General features: G+C 39.2%; 1 long non-coding RNA gene across 1 annotated transcript; it reads left to right on the top strand.

Annotated features, from left to right (window-relative positions):
* The first annotated feature begins 10,557 nt into the window (after positions 1 to 10,557).
* Positions 10,558 to 11,442, top strand: LOC123334556. Its single transcript, XR_006552579.2, has 2 exons — positions 10,558 to 11,100; positions 11,358 to 11,442. It is a non-coding gene; the product is annotated as an uncharacterized LOC123334556 (long non-coding RNA).
* The last annotated feature ends 8,910 nt before the right edge of the window (positions 11,443 to 20,352 follow it).

Genomic DNA, 20,352 nt, shown 5'->3' with positions numbered 1-20,352 from the left:
GCATACCACTGCAAAGTATTTTAATCTGTGGATTATACAGAAAAAGAACTACTCAATGACTCCCTTCAAAGGTTAGCACAAAGGCTCTTTCTCTACTTTATGCCCACCTCTTGTATTTCACGGCTGTCTCTCTCTTTCAAAAGTTAACACTTTCTAGTTCTTAATATAGGTAGACATATATAACCTTCATTGTCCTAGCTGAAACATAATTATCTTTACACACTTTGTCTTTATGCACAGGTGCTCCCCAAGTAATAGCTGATAAGTCAGAAAGAATCTGGAAAATAGGCTCATATCCATCAATTAGTAAGTCTCCTGAGGGTGGGGTCTGTTTTCTAAAAAAAAAACAAAAAGACTAAATTTTATATGTTGTAACAGAATAAAAATATTTATCAAGCATCTACTATATACCAAAAAAATTATATATTTCATATTAATCTTCCCTACAACTTTGTGTTGTAGATATTGTCCCAGTTTTAAAAATGAGGACCCAATATTGGTGACATAATATCAACCCTGTTCAAGGTCGCAAAGGTGGTACTCATGACCTATTTTGTATTCATGGACTGATAAGTCCTATGACCTTGAGTTATAATCCTAATGGCAAAGAATAAAAAGCAATATTATAAATATAAAATATCAGTGAAACTTTGAAACAGCATTCCCACATATTGCTGTTGAAAATATAGAATAGTAACATTTTTCTGGAGGGTTGTGATTGCATATATAAAGCCTTCAAAATGTACCTACTCTTGGACCCAAGGATTCCAGTTTTAGAAATATAAGACAGAAATGTTTCACTCTGAGGATATTGCTCTGTTAGTTACTATAGTAATAAATTATTGGTCTAATAAATTACAATGCAGCATAAAAATCCACAAAAAAAATTATCATGTAGAAAAATCTTTGGTAAATTTGCTTGCTCTACACTACTGGGAAAAAAGTTTAGTTTCAAAACTACTTGTACTGTACAATGGTGTGGTATGTACAGTATATGGTATGGCATGGATACTTGTAGTGTATAAATTCCTGGCATAGGAGTATACTAAATATTAGTTATGGTGATCTTTCATTTTGGGGATTACGGGTGACTTTCACTTTTAGTTTTTCTAAACTTTTATTCAAAGTTTTATTTAAAATGTTTTAATGGTAACAATGATAAATTATAATTCCATCTATTCCCTTTAATTTTGCCTTGAAAATTAGCCAAATCTTACCAGAACTTATCCTCTTCTTTCAGCATCTTGCTAAATACCACCAATATACCTTGATAGTAATGTTTTCTGATCTCATTGCCTAGAACAGTCTCAGTTGGCTCAGATTCTGCCTTCCAGATTTTAAAAGGCACTGCATAACATGAATCATAGCTTTTCAGCCTGCCGCCATCCACTAACCATAAATCAAATATTCTAGCTTTTGTTACAGTACCTCCGGGGTCTTCCCAGGTGGTGCTAGTGGTAAAGAACCCACCTGCCAGTGCAGGAGACAGTAAGAGACTCAGGTTCAATCCTTGGGTCAGGAAGATCCCCTGGAGGAGGGCATGGAAACCCACTCCAGTATTCTTGCCAGGAGAATCCCATGGACAGAGGAGCCTGGCAGGCTACAGTCCATAGGGTCTCAAAGAGTGAGACACGACTGAAGCAACTTACACACATGTATAGTACTTCCTGCTCCTCATTTCTGCCTTTGTCAGAGTAGGTTAATTACTTTAACAAAACAACACCAAAATTTTAGTAGTTTATCATAATATTTATTTATTTCTTCCTAAATGTATGTCAGTTTAATATAGGTATAGGTGGTTAGGTGGCTCTTTTATTCTCTAAGACCTCAGTTCTGTTTATTCAGTCAATAGGGAAAGAGCATATGAAAGATCACTGGAGTGGGTTGCCATTTCCTTCTCCAGTGCATGAAAGTGAAAAGTGAAAGTGAAGTCGCTCAGTCGTGTCTGACTCCTAGCGACCCCATGGACTGCAGCCCACCAGGCTCCTCCGTCCATGGGATTTTCCAGGCAAGAGTACTGGAGTGGGGTGCCAGTGCCTTCTCCAGAAAGATCATAAAGGAAATGTTTATGTGCCAGATTTAGAAATGGGAAACATCATTTCTACCCATTTCTATTAGCCAGAACCCACCCAGTTTCATGGCAACAGTTAACTGTAAGAGAATCTGGAAAATACAGTTTAGCTGTGTGCCCCCCAAAAAAATGGAGTTTGGCAAACAATTTCTCTCTACTACAATCATGCTTTTTAAAAGATAGCTGATAATTTCTAATAGCTATGTCAGCAGTGTTATCATTCTCCTTCACATTTTTATTTGGAACAATCATGCTTGATAGCTTCCTGTTAAAGTGGAATATAAAAGCAGGCTCCAACTGGCATCTTTACCTGCCTCACATTAGTATGGATTCAGGTTCATATTAAGAGGAGGATCTGAGAGGTTAATAATTCAATCAACCCCTTTTTGTGTTATTGCCACAATCAGGTTAGATTAAAATCTGTGATTCTAGAAGTTATATCTGAGAGAAATCAAGGAGGTGAAACTGACTAGTTGGCTATTAAGGTAAAGCTCTGGGTTATACTTATTTCAAGTCATTTCAAGAAAAATTCGAGTCTTCAATTTTTTTTAAGGTCCCCAGACTGTATTTTGTCTTTTCACTCAGAAGATACTAACTTACTCTAACTGAACTCTCAAGAGACTGATAAACCAGAATGTTACACAATAGGAATTCCTTCTCTCTTGAAAAGAAAATTTTTTTCTTTGGATCTTCTTTCCATTAAATGCCATTCCCTTATCATTGCTTCTTATAGACTCTTAACCAAGATTTAGGAAATACTCTGTTCTGAGGGTTACTCTGGGAATTTCTATTCCCCATCATTGTGGGTCAAATCTTACTGGTAAATTTCAAATCATAACTTTCTATTGCCCCTAAATTCTGAGCTCCCTACTTTCACCCATGAACTAACATTAGCTTCAATAATTACAATTCCTGAAAAATGTTTGAGGAATCAAGAAAAGCAATTAACTCATTATCCAGAGTTGATGGCACCCTTATCCTTTAATAAGAGACATTGTAATTTTCCACATCTATTTCTCAGCTCATACCTGCTTTTCAAGTTATCCTATGCCTTAAAGTTGACTAATTTGTTCATCTTAATTAAACATGTTGCAGTATAGATGTGCTTAGTGATTTGCATTGCAATCTGTGTAAAATTATTCCTGTTCATAAATTGCTGAGAGCAAAGAGGCTTTATGTTTAAATAAGTTTAATTACTACCTTATAACTATACAGGAAATATTTAACTGTTATGTTGGTATTGGTTCTATTACACTGAAAGAAGTTATAGATAGCTAATTTGAAAGGTATTGGGTTTCATTTTGTCTCTATAAACTCAGATTTGACTGCCTAGAAAGTTTCTTATAAGTCAACTCAATAAATGCCTCATCTCATTCTAGTGAATGAGCTTAATAAATGGAAAGTGTCTTTCTTTTTGACCTTTATGTAATGAAGAAATCCTTTTTTGTGTTAGTCGCTGAGTCTGACTCTCTACAACCCCATAGACTGTAGCCTCTATGCATGGAATTCTTCAAGCAAGAATACTGGAGTTGACTGTCATACCCTTCTCCAGGGTATCTTCCCCACCGAAGGATTGAACCTACCTCTTTTATGTCTCCTGCCTTAATAGGCAGGTTCTTTGCCACTAGCACCACCAAAGACATGCTTTTGTGTGTTAGTCACTTAGTTGTATCCAACTCTTTTCAACCCCAAGGACTGTAGCCCGCCAGGCTCCGTGTCCATGGAATTCTCCAGGCAAGAATATTGGAGTGGGTTGCCATTTCCTTCTCAAAGAAATGCTTTTAACACTTCCTTATAACATATTTATCAAAGAAATATTCTTGTAACTTAAGTCATCTGAGTTCTCCATTAAAGGGATCTTTAAAACAAACAGGCATTTCATTTGAAATAGGGCAATAAAGATTGTACATAACAGTTATTCCAGTGCAGCACTAAAGGATACAGTAGACTAAAAGCTTTGAAATCATTCTGTTAAAGTGAAATATTTGAGTGAACTGCAATTTTGGAACTTAGACGTAATACACTGTAATCCACACTTTGTCCTCCAGGGTTGGCAGTCTTAGAATGCCAGGTCAAGTGCTCCATTAGTCTTTCTGATGAAGCTTCTATGCCTGCAAGAGCTCCCTCTTCTCAGTTGCCACCTCTTTTAATCACTGTGCTGAAAGCCTCCACATCTGTGAGCTGTTAGGATTTTAGCCAGTGGTTCTTAATCAAGACAGCTCGTTAGAGTTACCCTGGAGAATTTTTGAGTGATGCATTTTTTACTTTAAATGTGCTATACTTTTGTTTTTGAAATAGCTTTGTCACTTTCATACCATATATTTTGCCACAGTTCACTGGGGCTTTCCAAATTTACACAGGTCTGCAATCATCACCACAATTTAGTTTGAGAACACTACCATGGCCCCCCAAAATGTCCTTTGTGCCTGTTTGTAGATAATCACATGCACGTGTGCTCCGTCACTTCAGCCTGAGCTGGACTTTTCGACCCCAGGGACTGTAGCCCACCAGGCTCTTCTGTCCATGGAATTTTCCAGGCAAGAATACTGGAGTGGGTTGCCATTTCCTCCTCCATAGGATGCTCCTGACCCCTGGATCAAACCCACGTCACCTGTGTCTCCTGCATTGGCAGGCAGATTCTTTATCCCCAGTCATCTGGGAAGCCTGGATAATAGTGTTAGGGCTTTCAAAAAAGTAATAGTCAAACCTAACTCCTAGACCAACAATATCAGAATCTTTTTGTGGGTAAAACACCAACATTATTTTGTTGTTACAAAACACCCAAAATTATTTTAATGTAAATCAGTAAATTCACTGATTTGAACAAAACTTAGTAGAAGAGGTGAGGAACTGGAAAATGTAATGCATGCATGCATGCTTAGTCACTTCAGTTGTGTTTGACTCTTTGCGACCCCATGGACTGTAGTCCACCAGGCTCCTCTGTCCATGGGATTTCTCAGGCAAGAATGTTGGAATGGGTGGCCATTCTCGTCTCCAGGGGATCTTCCTGACCCAGGGATCGAACCTGGATCTCTCGCATTGTGGGCAGATTCTTTACCATCTGAGCCACCAGGGAACCCGGAAAGTGTAGACATGACCCCATGCTAACTCAGAGATCTGGCCAACTTAGACCAATGTTGTCTCAACAAAAGCAGCAGCACAGTAGCAAAAAACCTTTAGAACATCAAGGGACAAGTTTTTGTTTTTTTTTTTTTTTTGATCACTCTAGTTTTGTTTTGTTTTGTTTTTTCCTATTGTTTAGTTTGCTTAGAATCTTCTCTCCATCCACCTGCAGCTCCCTCCATGCATATTTAAGTGCACAAGATGAAGTCAGACACATTCCCCAGAGAATTTTAATTGCTGCCTCATCTGTGTTTCCATAACTCTTTTAACAAACTTTGACTATCGTCTTTTGCATTGCAATGCAGCTGTTTGTATATAGTCTGCTTCTCCCATTGTTCCCAGAGCTCCTTGAAAAGCAGAGGCCACTGACACATTCATTTCCATATTCCAGACAGTGTCTGGCATGAAGCAGACTCCCCATAAGTGTTGAATTCAGAAATAGAAGAGGAGATTAAAAAGAGAAAGTGCAAAAAGCTTAGGCAGTGATTCAAGGGAAACTTGACTGCAAATTAGAATCAACTTAGTAGCTTTGCAAACTCCCTAGGACCAGTTTGCACCCAGACAATTAAGTCAGAACCTCTAGGGAGGGAATTGCCTGTTCCCCCAGCAGTACTTTTTTCAGCTGCCCATGTGATTCTCCTGATGTGTAGCTGAAATTGAGAACATAGGTTAAAGACTTAAAGCAGCAGTCCCTAACCTTTTTGGTACCAGAGACAGGTTTCATGGAAGACAATTTTTCAACAGACTGGGGGTGGGTGGAGGGAGATGATTTGGGGATGATTCAAGCACAAAATATATTTATTGTGCAATTTGTTTCTATTATTATTACATTAGATCCACCTCAGATCATCAGGCATTAGATCCCAGAGGTTGGGGACCCCTGCCTTAAAGGATGGCCCAAAATTGCCCCCTTGACCAAAATAGGCTGCCCCATTGCCCCCAAATGCTTAAATTATTTGCTGCTAGTTTACCAGAAGAGAGCTCAGAAATATAGGTGGATTAATAGATATCTGTTTAAAATATATAAAAACCCCTAGCAAGCCCAAGAAAGAACACTGGGATTCATATAAATTACTAAAGTCTGAGTACTTCCCACCTGACATCTCAAGAACCATTATGAGACATATAGGAGTCAACTTGGGTAAAAAATTGAAAGTGTCAAAGCAAAAACTGCACGGAACAATGTTGAGCAGGCAAGGAAGACTTTATTCAGGGCTCTTACAATAGGAGAGGGAGAAACCAGAATTCAGCTCCACTGACACAAAGGGCAGGAGGATTTTTAAGTGCTAGAGTGAGTCAGAACACACAGCATCTGTATTTGCTAACAGGCTTTACCCAAAGGAAAAGTAAACTTTCTTGTATCTTTGCGACAAGAGGCAGTTCTCGAAATTGGGCTCCTACCCTTTTACAGAGAAGGAGAGATAGTAATTCTGTTCCTTTTAATGATTACATCCCAGAGAGATGGCTCACAAGCTCTTGAGAACAATATTCCTAAAATGTAAAACTGGCAAGAGACTTTTTCTTTTTTTTTAATTTTCAAAGGGAAGAGAGAGTAACTACAATAACAAGTTTTCTAAATAAAATTCTGAAAGTGGAAGCCAGTCGATTCGTCAGGAGGAAGCTTCTCTCAAGCTTGGCCAAGCTGGGAAATTTTAAGGCTGCTGCTGCTGCTGCTATGGCATTGTGTCTGACTTCAGTTGTGTCCGGCTCTATGTGACCCCATAGACGGAAGCCCACCAGGCTTCCCTGTCCCTGGGATTCTCCAGGCAAGAGTACTGGAGTGGGTTGCCATTGCCTTCTCCGAATTTTAAGGCAGTCTTGGTCAAAAGACTAATAGATCACTTTGAAACATGGAGAGTGAGAAGCCCAGAACGGCTGCCCAAGAAATGCCTCCACACAGAGCTTGCAGCAGCTAAGTGTAGCAATGAGTGTTGGACAATCGCAAGAACCAGGAGAGGTTCCCTGGTGGCTCAGACAGTAAAGAATCCGCCTGCGTTGCAGGAGACCTGGGCTTGATCCCTGGGTTGGGAAGATCCCCTGGAAGAGGGCATAAGCAACCCTCTCCAGAATTCTTGCTTGGAGTATCCCCATGAACCGAAGAACCTAGTGGGCTGCAGTTCATGGGGTCACAAAGAGTCAAACTTTGCGCACAAAAGGGAAAGCCAGAAAAGGAATTAGGAGACTTTTGGAAACAAAATATTTTGCAGTTTTCCTCTCCCTAATCTGGTTGATATCCAGCAAATGCAAAAGGAAATGCTTCCTTTCTCACCTCCTTCTTCTTAAAGGAACTCTCAAGTTTACATTCCACCCTGCCCTTCAGCTGTGCAGGAAAATACCCACAGCTGTAGTCACCAACTAACCTGAAAAGGTCATTCTAGCTGCTTTACTTGGTAAGGTCCATTCAAATGTTATATCTGTCCCCATACTCATGCCAAGCTTGGTTTGATAAAAGAGGAAGTCATAGGGAAGTCTGGTCTACACTTGTTCCAACAGTGTGAGCTGTTGGGGAGACTAATTTTGGTTTTATCCCAGAATCCTTGGAGTTTTGTTTTTATTTTTTGTAGGTTCTGATTTTTTCCCATCTTCTGTCTTCCTGATTCTCCTTCCTCATGGATGATTCATGATACTACCGATACATACTCTCTTCTGCCTGAGTACATCAGTTTTTAACCTTTAATCAGCTTAACTCAGCATTCCTCAAACCCAGTTGTATGTCTTTAGGTGTATAATCTTTTCAGCCAATTTACTATTCTTCTTATTTGCACTTAAAGATATATTCTCATTTTAGTTCAAGCTAGATTTAGTTAGGGATTCCCTGGCGGCTCAGTGGTAAAGAATCTGTCTGCCAATGCAGGAAACGTGGGTTTGATCCCTGGATCAGGAAGATCCCCTGGAAAAGGAAATGGCAAATCATTGCAGTATTTTTGTTTGGGAAATCCCATGGACAGAGGAGCCTGGCAGGCTACAAATCTATGGGGTCACAAAAGTGTCAGACATGATTAGCAACTCAACAACAACAAACAACAAATTTAGTTAAGGAAAACACTTTGTTTTTCTTCCTGGGAAAAACAGATTATTCAGCATATTTTTAAAACTCAAGGAATTGCAGTAGGGGAGTTTTTGTTTTGTTTTAATGAACTAATTACCACAATGTAAAGAGTATTTCATCAATAGAGGAATTATAAATTAAATAATGTATAGTCATATACGAGAATGCTGTATGTACTTTAGAAAATGAACTTATTTATTACATCACTGAGAATAGATGTAAATTTTTAAAATATACTGTTCAGTTGAAAAAAAAGGATGTGGAACTTGTTTACATACCACGTAACCATCATTTACAGTAAAGTACAAAAAAGTAGCAACATATATATATATATATAAAAGGATCTGGAAGGTTACACAACACATACATGTAACTTCTGGAAATTAGACTTCAAGTAATATTAAAAAGGACTTTAGTGATCACTATGAAAAGAACTGAGATTAGAAACACATAATCCAAAATGGTAATTATAATTCATTCTGAAAGGTAGGATAGGTAAATTTGTTCTACCACCTTTGTATTTTTCTAGATCACTTAAATTTTACAAAAAGAAAACCAAAATGAAAACAGAGCTCATGTGATAGATCTAAGCCAGGAGCTCAGAAAAAGGGAAACTCACTATCAAGATGACCAGAGACATTCTGGTAATGGAATAAGCAGGATTTGGAAGATGGATTGAATATCCACAGGCAGAAATGGATGAACACAGCAATTTGGTTGCAAGGAATTATACGAACCAAAAAGGCAGATAATAAAATCGCATGTCAGTCTATATCCAAAAATCAGTAATTTTTAAACCAAAATTTGATACTAAAAATAAAGAAATTTCTATATAGAGTATTAGGAATATTTAGGTCCAAAGTGAAGCAGATAATTTTCTAAGCTAAAACTTCTGTTCGTATTGTGGCTAAATTATAGAGCAGAGCAAGAGGAAACAAGAACTCAGATAATTATAGTGTTAGAAGCCAAACTAACCTTGGAAGGCATCTAATTCAACTTACTTTTACAAAAGAGGAAATGGAGGCCTTCAGAAGTTCAAATCACCCAGTGGTCCAGCCCAATACAGACTCAAATAATAACACCAACATCAATTGAACACAGTTCAATAAGGCTAATCATGTCTTGACTGTCTTTGATGGTAAAGTAGTTATCCGCTTGACATGCTGGAATGTAGGGAGAATGATGAGGAGTAATTGTAGTGTATGCCATAGTAAGTCTTAAAAGTTTATGGATAAAACACAGACACTTTTATAAATTCATTTTTGTTAAATTCACTTTAATCTATTTTAGGCAAAGAAAGATCATTTTAAAATTCAAAGAAGGGAGGAGGGAGGAGGGTTCAGGATGGGGAACACAGGTATATCTGTGGCGGATTCATTTCGATATTTGGCAAAACTAATACAATATTGTAAAGTTTAAAAATAAAATAAAATTTAAAAAATATAAAAAAAATAAAATTCAAAGAGATTTTAGCATAGATTAAATTATGTAAATTGAGAGAGAAAAAAAGGGTCATAATATAAGCCCTCTGTCTTAGCATCTATAAAAGCTCATTTAATGGAATTGTGTACATTATACAACATTTTTAAGAATTCTTATAAAAACTCTATACCAATGACAGCAAATGGATTTCATGCAAACAGTAATAACCTATCACAGCTTTCCTGGTGGCTCAGTGGTAAAGAATCCACCTGCAATGCAGGAGACGTGGGTTTGATACTCAGGTTCGATCCCTGGGTCGGGAAGATCCCCCTGGAGAAGGAAATGACAACCCACTCCAGTGTTCTTGCCTGGGAAATCCCATGGACGGAGGAGCCTGGCGGGCTACAGTCCACAGTGTTGCCAAGAGTCAGGCACAACTTAGCAACTAAATCACCAAATAACCTACTGAGGGACCATGTGAAAGATCGCTCAGAACCTAGCAGGCCTGAAAGGCACACTGCACATCATTAGCAAATTCTTTTAAGAAAAGAAGCATTTAAAAATCTGATATAGTAGTAGGATTCATTACCAGGCTCCTCTAGTAATGAACTTCTCTAGGGTATTTGAAATAAAATTTGACATACGGAAATTCAATAAACACAATTTTTAAGAAACATTGTTTTGGTGAAGAAATAAATATTGAGAAGGCAAGCTAAGAGTCGGGCACGACTGAGCAACTTCACTTTCACTTTTCACTTTCATGCATTGGAGAAGGAAACGGCAACCCACTCCAGTGTTCTTGCCTGGAGAATCCCAGGGACGGGAGCCTGGTGGGCTGCCGTCTATGGGGTCGCACAGAGTCAGACACAACTGAAGCGACTTAGCAGCAGCAGCAGCAGCAGTACTCACTGTGGGTTCAGTATGTGTCTCCTTAATGAAAGATGGTTCAAATTAGTCTAACATTAAACACTCTACCTTGGGTGAACTTAAGCAGTAACCATTTTCAGAGGAGTCATCAATGCCAGCATGTGTCAACAGAAGCTGTCTCAGGCCCAGCAAGGGAGTGAGCCCCTTGACGGTCTAGCCAGCCTTCTTTCTGCCTCTCAGCTCTGCTTGTTTCATCTACGAAGGCAACTGTTAGGATATTTTTTAGATTCTCCCCTTCCCTTCCACTAATACTTCAGCAGATGCCCTGAACTTCCAATTGGTAGCTCATTAACAACCTTTTGAATCAATTAGAGATAAAGTAAGGGGTCAGATCCAGCATGTGAGAATAGAATAGGCCTGCCTATACCTAGCTCTTCTGTTTTTGTAGTGCTTGTTTACATGTCTGATCCCCTTGCATTCCACAGGACCCTTGATTTGCATATCTTTAAAGTCTATTTTCTTATTGTTGGCCCACAGGCCAACTCACTACTGTCTTGGCCAACCTTAGGTAAGATCTTCTGTTCCAAACTGTAATCTCAGTGTCCAAGAGGAAGAAAGATACTGATTTTGTTTTACTTTTTAATGTATATTTACAGTTTAAAAGCAATAATAAAAGGAAAACCCATATACCCACCTGTTAGGGTAAATTTTATGTGTCAGCATGGCCAGGCCATAATACCCAGATGCTAGGTCAAACATTATTCTAGGTGTTTCTTTCAAGATTATTTTTTAGATTTGGTTAACTTTAAATCACCTTACTTTCAGTGAAGCAAACTAACCTCCATAATGTGGGTGAGCCTCATTCAATCAATTGAAAGCCTTAAAAGAAAAACATTGGTCTCCCGCAAAAGAGAGAATTCTGGAAGCAAACTGCCTTTGGACTCAAACCTCAACATCAACTCTTCCCTGGATCTCTGGCCTGCCAACCTACCTTGCAGATTTGGGATTTAACAGCCTCCACAATCATGTGAGTAACTCCTAAAAATCTTTCAATCTCTCTTTCCCTCATTATGTATTTATATCTATTGTATTGGCTCTGTCTCTCCCAAGAATCCTAACACAGCACCACTGAGTTTAAGAAACAATAAAACATGCTCAGTACCTTCGAATTCCACTGTGTGCCCTCCCCCTGCCCCAGTTTTATTGACTTTCTATTGTAATTTTGCTTAGTAATGGAAAAATTTTTTTAATATATTTAATTTTTGGCTGTGCCGGGTCTTCAATGCTGCATGGACTTTTCTCTAGTTGTGGTGAGTGGGGGCTACTCCCTAGTTGTGGTTCAAGGGCTTCTCATTGTTGTGGCTTTTCTTGTTGCAGAGTACGAGCTCTAGGGCACAGAGGGTTCAGTAGTTGCAGCGTGTGAGCTCCGTGGTTGTAGTTTGCAGGCTCTAGACCACAGGCTCAGTAGTTGTGGTGTACAGACTTAGTTGCTCCGGGGCATGTGGAATCTTCCTGCACCAGGGGCCCAATCGGTGTCCCATGCATTGAAAGGCAGATTCTTAACCACTGGCCCACCAGGGAAGCCCCAGTAATGGAGATTCTTGATCAGCAAAATCACTCAAGAAAGGAATTTGCTATTTTATCCAGTAGATGACAGGAATGTCACTAGATTCAGCATGGAAACTTGCACTATTTAACAATATTGTGTTAGTTTCAGGTACATAGCAAAGTGATTCAGTTACACATATACAAGTATATATTCTTTTTCAAATTCTTTCCCATTTAGGTTATTACAGAGTGTTGGGCAGAGTTCCCAGTGCTATACAGTAGGACCTTGTTGGTTATGTATTTTAAATATAACAGTGTATACATATCAATCCAAAACTCCCAATCTATCCCTCTCCCCAGCTTCCTCCCCCCTCACAATAACCAAGTTAGTTCTCTAAGTCTGTGAGCCTGTTTCTGCTTTGTAAATAGGTAGGTTCATTTGTATCATTTTTCTTAACAGATTCTGCATATAAGCAATATCATATGATATTTGTCTTTCTGTCTGCCTTATTATAATAATCTCCAGGTCCATCCATGTTGCTGTAAATGGCATGATTTCATTCTTTTTAATGGCTAATACTCCATTTTATGTATGTACCACATATTCTTTATCCATTCATCTGTTGATGGACATTTAGGTTGCTTCCAGGTCTTGGCTATCGTAGACAGTTCTGCAATGAACATTGGAGTGCGTGTATCCTTTTGAACCATGTTTTTTTCCTGCTGATAATGTCATTTTTAATCACCACTTAAGTTGTATATTATCTGTCAGACCAAAAATTCAGCAGCTAGGAATCTGCTGGTCAGCCTGCCCAGGTTGGTGTTCTTCCCAAAGGCTCAGGACCCTTTGAATGACCCTATTACTCAGAGCAGTATCATCCCTGCAGGCCACACAACCTCAATTGTCGGCTGGAGCTCTGACAAGAAAGAAACAAGAAAGGTTGGACAATGCAAAGACTCTTGAATGCACCACTTCCTTTCCACACCACTTCCTTGTTTCAGGCCTCCATTTCATCTCTCTCACTCTGCAGTATCTCTCCTGCCCATCACTGTTAGATCAGCTTATTATAGCACAGGTGTGACCACATCACTCACTCTTCTTGAAACCTTCACAATAGAGTCCTAATTCTCTTTCTCTCCTTCTCTGCTGGTCACATAAAACTTAAAAAAAAACATGCAAATGTGCCATATATGCCATTGTCTTTGTGTTTTTCCTCTTGTTTGCTTTGTATTTGTCAGAGGCGGTATTCCAACTCATGATATCCATTCAGATGACATCCCATATAAAATTTTTGCTAGTTCCCTATCATTTACACTCCCATCACCTGAATCATACCTCCGTTATAAACACTTATTCTATTAGCACCTTGCAAATTGGTGTTAAAGTTCTGCGGTGGTATTTAAAGGTTGAGGGTAGAAGGTGACCCTTAATGAAAAACATCATGCTCTACTTGGAATTATCCAGCCCTTACAAGGGTTTATTTTATTTTTTTCTAGGCCAATCAAGTGGGCCTGGAATTTTCTTTTCTAATGATTAGTCCCAAGAGGTTCCAGAGTCTCTTGCTAATCAGCTTCTAGTGTGCTGCCCCACTAGTTGCCACAGCTGCCTTGATATGAGTGAACCCCAGATGTGGGCATCTCAGAGCCTGACAGAGATATGGGAAGGAGAAACAAAAGCAGCAGGATAGAAAGAAGGGGACACAGCCTTGGATGTACCAGGATGACTTTGCCATCAGGAAGAAGTGGTGGGCTGACAACTGGAAATGTACATATAAAGCTCAGTAGAGGGCAAAAGAAGTTTGGAAGTCCTCGGCCTAGAGACCAAAACTAAATTCATGAAAATGAATGAGATCATCAGGGTAGTCTTTTTTTCTCCTCTTCCTCCTTCCCCTCAGTGTAGAGAACCTATATATTCCACCTCTAAATTAAATATTTGTAGGCTGATGGGAATAATCCAGAGAAATAGTGATTGAAAGAGAGATAATAGTTGATAACATAAATCCCTGGCCAAGAGCTGGCAGCCAGAGATAATTGACTTCTTTCTCTAAATAAGGAAGGATGCCTTACATTGAAATCTAGGAATCAGCAAGATTCACACACCAAGGTGTCTTAGATCCATTTCAGTATATTGCATAATTGCCTGTCATGAATGAAGGTGGTGAGACTGAGTTTAGACTGGTGCCTGGCACTTGATGGTGCTCAGTAAATATTGGTTAGAAGAGAAGGGCTTGGCTCAGAATGTGATAAGGAATTGTTTAAAGACAAAAGCAGAGCCAAAAGAGTGTGGATTCTATTGAGTTAACTAAAGTTTTCAGAGGAGCCATTTGGCTTATTTTCATCATGTTCTCCTGCAACACAATACAGATTCATACAGGGAAAAGCAGCTGGTAGTCTCCCCAGGGTTGAGGACTGACAAGGTAGATTTGTGTCAAAGAAAAGGGGTAGTGGAACCAGGAGCTGACTGTGATCCTGTAGGAAGTCCTTGAGATGTGGAGCCAAAACTGTGAAACCATCATGGAGATGACCAACTTTGTCAGACCAAAGTCACCAATACCTGTAAAAATCTCCATGCTGATCACATGAAGATAAATGTAAGTCCTACTCTGTGGGAGAGGGCGAGGGTAGGATGATTTGGGAGAATGGCATTGAAATATGTATAATATCATATGTGAAATGAATTGCCAGTCCAGTTTGATGCATGATACAGGATGCCTGGGGCTGGTGCACTGGGATGACCCAGAGGGATGGTATGAGGAGGGAGGTGGGAGGAGGTTCAGGATGTGGAACATGTATACACCCATGGTGCATTCATGTTGATGTATGGCAAAACCAATACAATACTGTAAAGTAATTAGCCTCCAATTAAAATAAATTTATATTTAAAAAATAAATAAAATATTCTGATCAGGGATTTAAAAATATGCTGGAATTTTAAAATAAAAATCTACATTAAAAAAATGTAAGTCCTAAATATGATAGCCATTTAACCTACTGAATGTTTCCTCTATCTGAAACACTTCCTCTTATTTCTCCTTTCATTTGGCTGATTTCTTTGCATCCTGCAGATGCCAGGTTATAACGGTATCATTTGCTCCAGGATGTCTTACCTGCCCATATCTAGCACATAAACTTTTCCCATTATAGCAGTTTTCATCATACATTACGATTGGCTGACAATTGCTCTTGTTTTTGATGAGGCTACAAGCCAATGACATCAAAGACTTCTTTTACTCTTGGGTCCTTAGCACCTAGCCAGCCACACAGTAAGCTGTTGGTAAGTATTGAATAAGTATACAAAGCCCCTGCACACTTTTTGCTAGCTGGAAAAGATAGTCAGTGATAGGCTCCCAGAGAGGGAGATATTCTAAACCAGGGGTAATGAAAAAAGACTTATGAGGTTTAGACATCCTCCTGGATTGTGGCTCAGTCTCTGGCAGTGTAAAAGAAGACCTCTTCCAGGGTAATAGACTCCAACATAGAACTGTATAAAAGAAGACCACTTCCAGGAGGTCTCCAACATGGAATTGAAGTCCATTTTTCCATTTTCAAAGTGCCCATCTCCCAGTGGTAAGTATAAGAGCTTGAGTTTGAAGAACAGGGAATCCCTGTTAACTTCACAAAGCCTTGTCAAGAAAGGAAGGGGTATGGCTGAATTTGGTCATCTTTCTCTCCTGCTAAAAGTGGGATTACCTTGCTATACCTCATTTTAAAAAATTCTGGTATTGAGGTATATAAATATAAGTCAATGTATCTGGCCCTCTGTTTCATTTCTGAGCATCTAACGTTAAAAAAATTTCAAGATGTCTGAAATCTACATTTGTCCCCACAATACTTGTGCTTTGAATGTGTCATTGAACTGCCTGATGAGTGTCTAGGCTGGGAAGCAAGTGAGGTTCTCAAAAGGTTAATAAAGGAGCAGGATCTATGAGTCTGTGGCTACAGAGGGTGATTTTCAGAGTTCTAGAACTTGGATCTTTCCACCTCCAATATTCACAGATGATGGAAACTAAGGTTGTGGGTGACAGTTCTGCAAACTTCACTTTGAACTTTGAAATCATTTTTAAATTTTGGTATATTTTACAAGATTCAGTAAAGATAATAGGTTTAGTTGCTAAGTCATGTCCGACTCTTGCAAACACATGGACTGCAGCCTGCTAGGCTCCTTTATCCATGGGATTCTCCAGGCAAGAATACTGGAATGGATTGCCATTTCCTTCTCCAGGGGATCTTCCCAACCCAGGAATCGAACCCGAATCTCCTGCATTGCAGGCATATTCTTTACTGACTAAACTATGAGGGAAGTCTTAAAGATAATTAAAGACTACAGTATTTCTTAACTTACTAAAGTATATAAATGAGAGATAGAAGCAAAGTAAAAATTTACAACTATATAATAGGCAATCCCAGCTGGTGACATTGCCTCATGTCTATCATCTTTTCTCTGGTTGCCTCCTCTCAGGCATAGACATTCCTCTTCAATTCCCCTGATTCTATTAAAATAAGCCAGTGAACATAACAGACTTTTTTTTTAAAAAAATAAAGGTTGGAGTACAGATTTTTGTCACTTTTCATGTGTTGCATACACAGAAAATAATACCTGTACAGCCTAATGAGATAAAATAATTTGATCTACATAGGGCTTGGTATAAAATTCCATTGCATTTTAAACTATAACAGAATCATAATAGATTTTAAAATTCCAAGTATTGGGGAAGATTTTAAAGACTTTGACTTTATATAAAATTTTTATGAAACATTTAAAATTTTTATTGAATATCTCTTGCTTGATTTGAACCTTTTTTTCCTTGTAGATAATTTTTAGTTGGGATATAATTCAGGTAATATAAAATTCACTTGTTTAATGTAAATATCCCTTTTAAGTATTTTTAGTAGACTCATACAATCACCATCACTATCTATTTTCAGAACATTTTTTTCACCCCAGTTAGAACCCTTGTAAGTCATTGGCAGTCACTGCCTATTCTCCTCACTTCCCAGGCCCTGGCAACTACTATTCTACTTTCTGCCTCTGTGGATTTACCTATTCTGGGCATTTCATAAAAACAGAATCATACAATATGTGGCCTGTTATGTCTGGTCTCTTTCTATGAGCATTTTTATAAAAGGTTTTCTGTTTTAAATGGTTACATATAATTTTGGGTAAATGTACAATTTCTTCAAATTCTTGATAATTGCCATCAGTGAGAAACTATTTTTAAAACCATATCAGAATTTGTAAGAGTAGAAATTATATTTCAAGGCACTGATAGTTTTTCCTTTAATTAGTCTAACCATATGAAATTGCTATTTTAGGATGTCAAAACTGGTTGAATATTGGCAGTTGCATATGGATCAACCTTGTATTTCACTGGAAAATATTGAAATTCTTTGTGATAATGTGAATGGATTTTGCATCCAGTTCAGTTTTTCATGTCAAGCTCTAATTTGCAGAACATATGTCTTAAGGACCACGTGGGCCACAGCCTTGTCTAACTCAATGAAACTATGAGCCATGCCGTGTAGGGCCACTCAAGATGGGGGGGTCATGGTGGAGAGTTCTGACAAAACGTGGTCCACTGGAGAAGGGAATGACAAACCACTTCAGTATTCTTGCCTTGAGAACTCCATGGATAGTATGAAAAGGCAAAAAGATAGGACACTGAAAGATGAACTCCCCAGGTCAGTAGGTGTCCAGTATGCTACTGGAGAACAGTGGAGAAATAACTCCAGAAAGAATGAAGAGACAGAGCTAAAGTGAAAACAATGCCCAGTTATGGATGTGACTGGTGATGGAAGTAAGTCTGATGCTGTAAAGAGCAGTATTTCATAGGAACCTGGAATGTTAGAGCCATGAATCAAGGTAAATTAGAAGTGGTCAAACAGGAGATGGCAAGAGTAAACATCAACATTTTAGGAATCAGTGAACTAAAATGGATTGGAATGGGTGAATGGAATTCAGATGGCCATTATATGTACTACTGTGGGCAAGAATCCCTTAGAAGAAGTGGAGTAGCCCTCATAGTCAACAAGAGTCCAAAATGCAGTACTTGGATGCAATCTCAAAAACAACAGAATGATGTCTGTTCGTTTCCAAGGCAAACCATTCAATATCAGAGTAATCCAAGTCTATTCCCCAACCAGTAATGCTGAAGAAGCTGAAACTGAACGGTTCTATGATATCTGCAAGACCTTTTCGGGAAAACCCCCCAAAAAAGATGTCCTTTTCATCATAGGGGACTGGAATGAAAAAGTAGGAAGTCAAGAGATAACTGGAGTAACAGGCAAATTTGGCCTTGAAGTACGAAATGAAACAGGACAAAGGCTAACAGAGTTTTACCAAGAGAATGCATTGGTTAGCAAACACCCTCTTCCAACAGCACAAGAGAAGACTATACAGACGGATATCATCAGATGGTCAATACCAAAATCAGATTGATTATATTCTTTGCAGCCAAAGATGGAGAAGCTCTATACAGTCATTGAAAACAAGATCAGGAGGTGACTCTGGCTCCGATCATGAACTCCTTATTGCCAAACTCAGATTTACATTGAAGAAACCAGGGAAAACCACTAGACCATTCAGGTATGACCTAAATCAATTTCCTTATGATTATACAGTGGAAGTAACAAATAGATTCAAGGGATTAGATCTGATAGACAGAGTGCCTGAAGAACTATGGATGGAGGTTCTTGACATTGTACAGAAGGCAGTGATCAAGACCATCCCCCAAAAAAAGAAATGCAAAAAGGCAACATGGTTGACACCACCCTTATGGCAGAAAGTGAAGAGGAACGAAAGTGTCTCTTGATGAAAGTGAAAGAGGCAAGTGAAAAAGCTGGCTTAAAACTCAACATTCTGAAAATTAAGATCATGGCATCCAGTCCCATCACTTCATGGCAAATAGGGAAACAATGGGAACAGTGGCAGACATTATTTTCTTGGGCTCCAAAGTCACTGCAGATGGTGACTGCAGCCATGAAATTAAAAGATGCTTGCTCCTTGGAAGAAAAGCTATGACCAACCTAGACAGCATATTAAAAAGCAGAGACGTTACTTTGCCAACAAAGGTCCGTCTAGTCAAAGCTATGGCTTTTCCAGTAGTGATGTATGGATGTGAGAGTTGGACCATAAACAAAGCTGAGCACCGAAGAATTGACGCTTTTGAACCGTGGTGTTGAAAAAGACTCTTGAGAGTCCCTTGGACTGCAACGAGACAAACCAGTCAATCCTGGAGGAAATCAGTCCTGAATGTTCATTTGAAGGACAGATGCTGAAGCTGAAGCTCCAATACTTTGGCCACCTGATGAGAAGAGCTGACTCATTGAAAAAGACCCTGATGCTGGGAAAGATTGAAGGCAGGAGGAGAAGGAGACGACAGAGGATGAGATGGTTGGATGGCATCACCAACTCAATGGACATGAGTTTGAGCAAGCTCTGGGAGTTGGTGATGGACAGGGAAGCCTGGTGTGCTGCAGTCCATGGGGTCGCAAAGAGTTAGACATGAATGGGGGACTGAACTGACTGACGTCTTAAGCAGCAATGGGCCTCCACATCTGAAAATGGAAAGAGGTATCAAAAGAAAGAACTGGGAACAGGCCTATGCTTCCATACCCTCCTCACCAGCACCACCTTACATTCCCTGAGGCCAGCTGCCATGTTTTTTGAACCTTGAAAACAGGTTACCCTTTCATCAGCTCCATGGGTTCCTGTTCCATGATGAGTTCTAGACCCCATCGGTCCCACGGAGCTGCTCAGGGGCTGAGAGATTATCTCACAGTACAACCATAGCCTATTGTCTGGGGAGCTCTGATTTGTAAGGTATATAGCACCACAGCAAAGGAAACAGCTTAATAGTGGGTTTTAGATATCACTTTCTTAAACTCCATCAGTTGTAGCTGCTCACAGAATTTATCATTGGCCTTTTTACACATCTGACTCAAGATTGTATGCCATTCCTTAGAGGCCAGATCCCGTCTTCTTTCTCTCTGGGTAGAGTTATTGCTTATCCTCTTATCTTTCCAAAGCCCTCACACTCCTACCTGGTCTGGCCAGTGGGGGAAATACATCATATTTAGAGAAATGTACATGTACTTCTTTATCTCAATTACATCTAAATTCAGAATAAAGCTCTGGAGCCAACTTTTATATAAGTAAGGGACTGAGGAATTGTCTTTCTCCTGCATTGCAGGTGAATTCTTGACCATCGAGCCACCAGGAAAGCCCAAATTATCTTTCTTAAAGTAAAAGACCATCAATCCATGTGAGGAATTC

The sequence above is a fragment of the Bubalus bubalis genome, chromosome 7, assembly GCF_019923935.1.
Source record: "Bubalus bubalis isolate 160015118507 breed Murrah chromosome 7, NDDB_SH_1, whole genome shotgun sequence".
In the NCBI taxonomy this organism is placed as follows: domain Eukaryota; kingdom Metazoa; phylum Chordata; class Mammalia; order Artiodactyla; family Bovidae; genus Bubalus; species Bubalus bubalis.
Note: the sequence above shows the minus strand (reverse complement) of the source record. Positions and strands in the feature narration are given on the sequence as shown.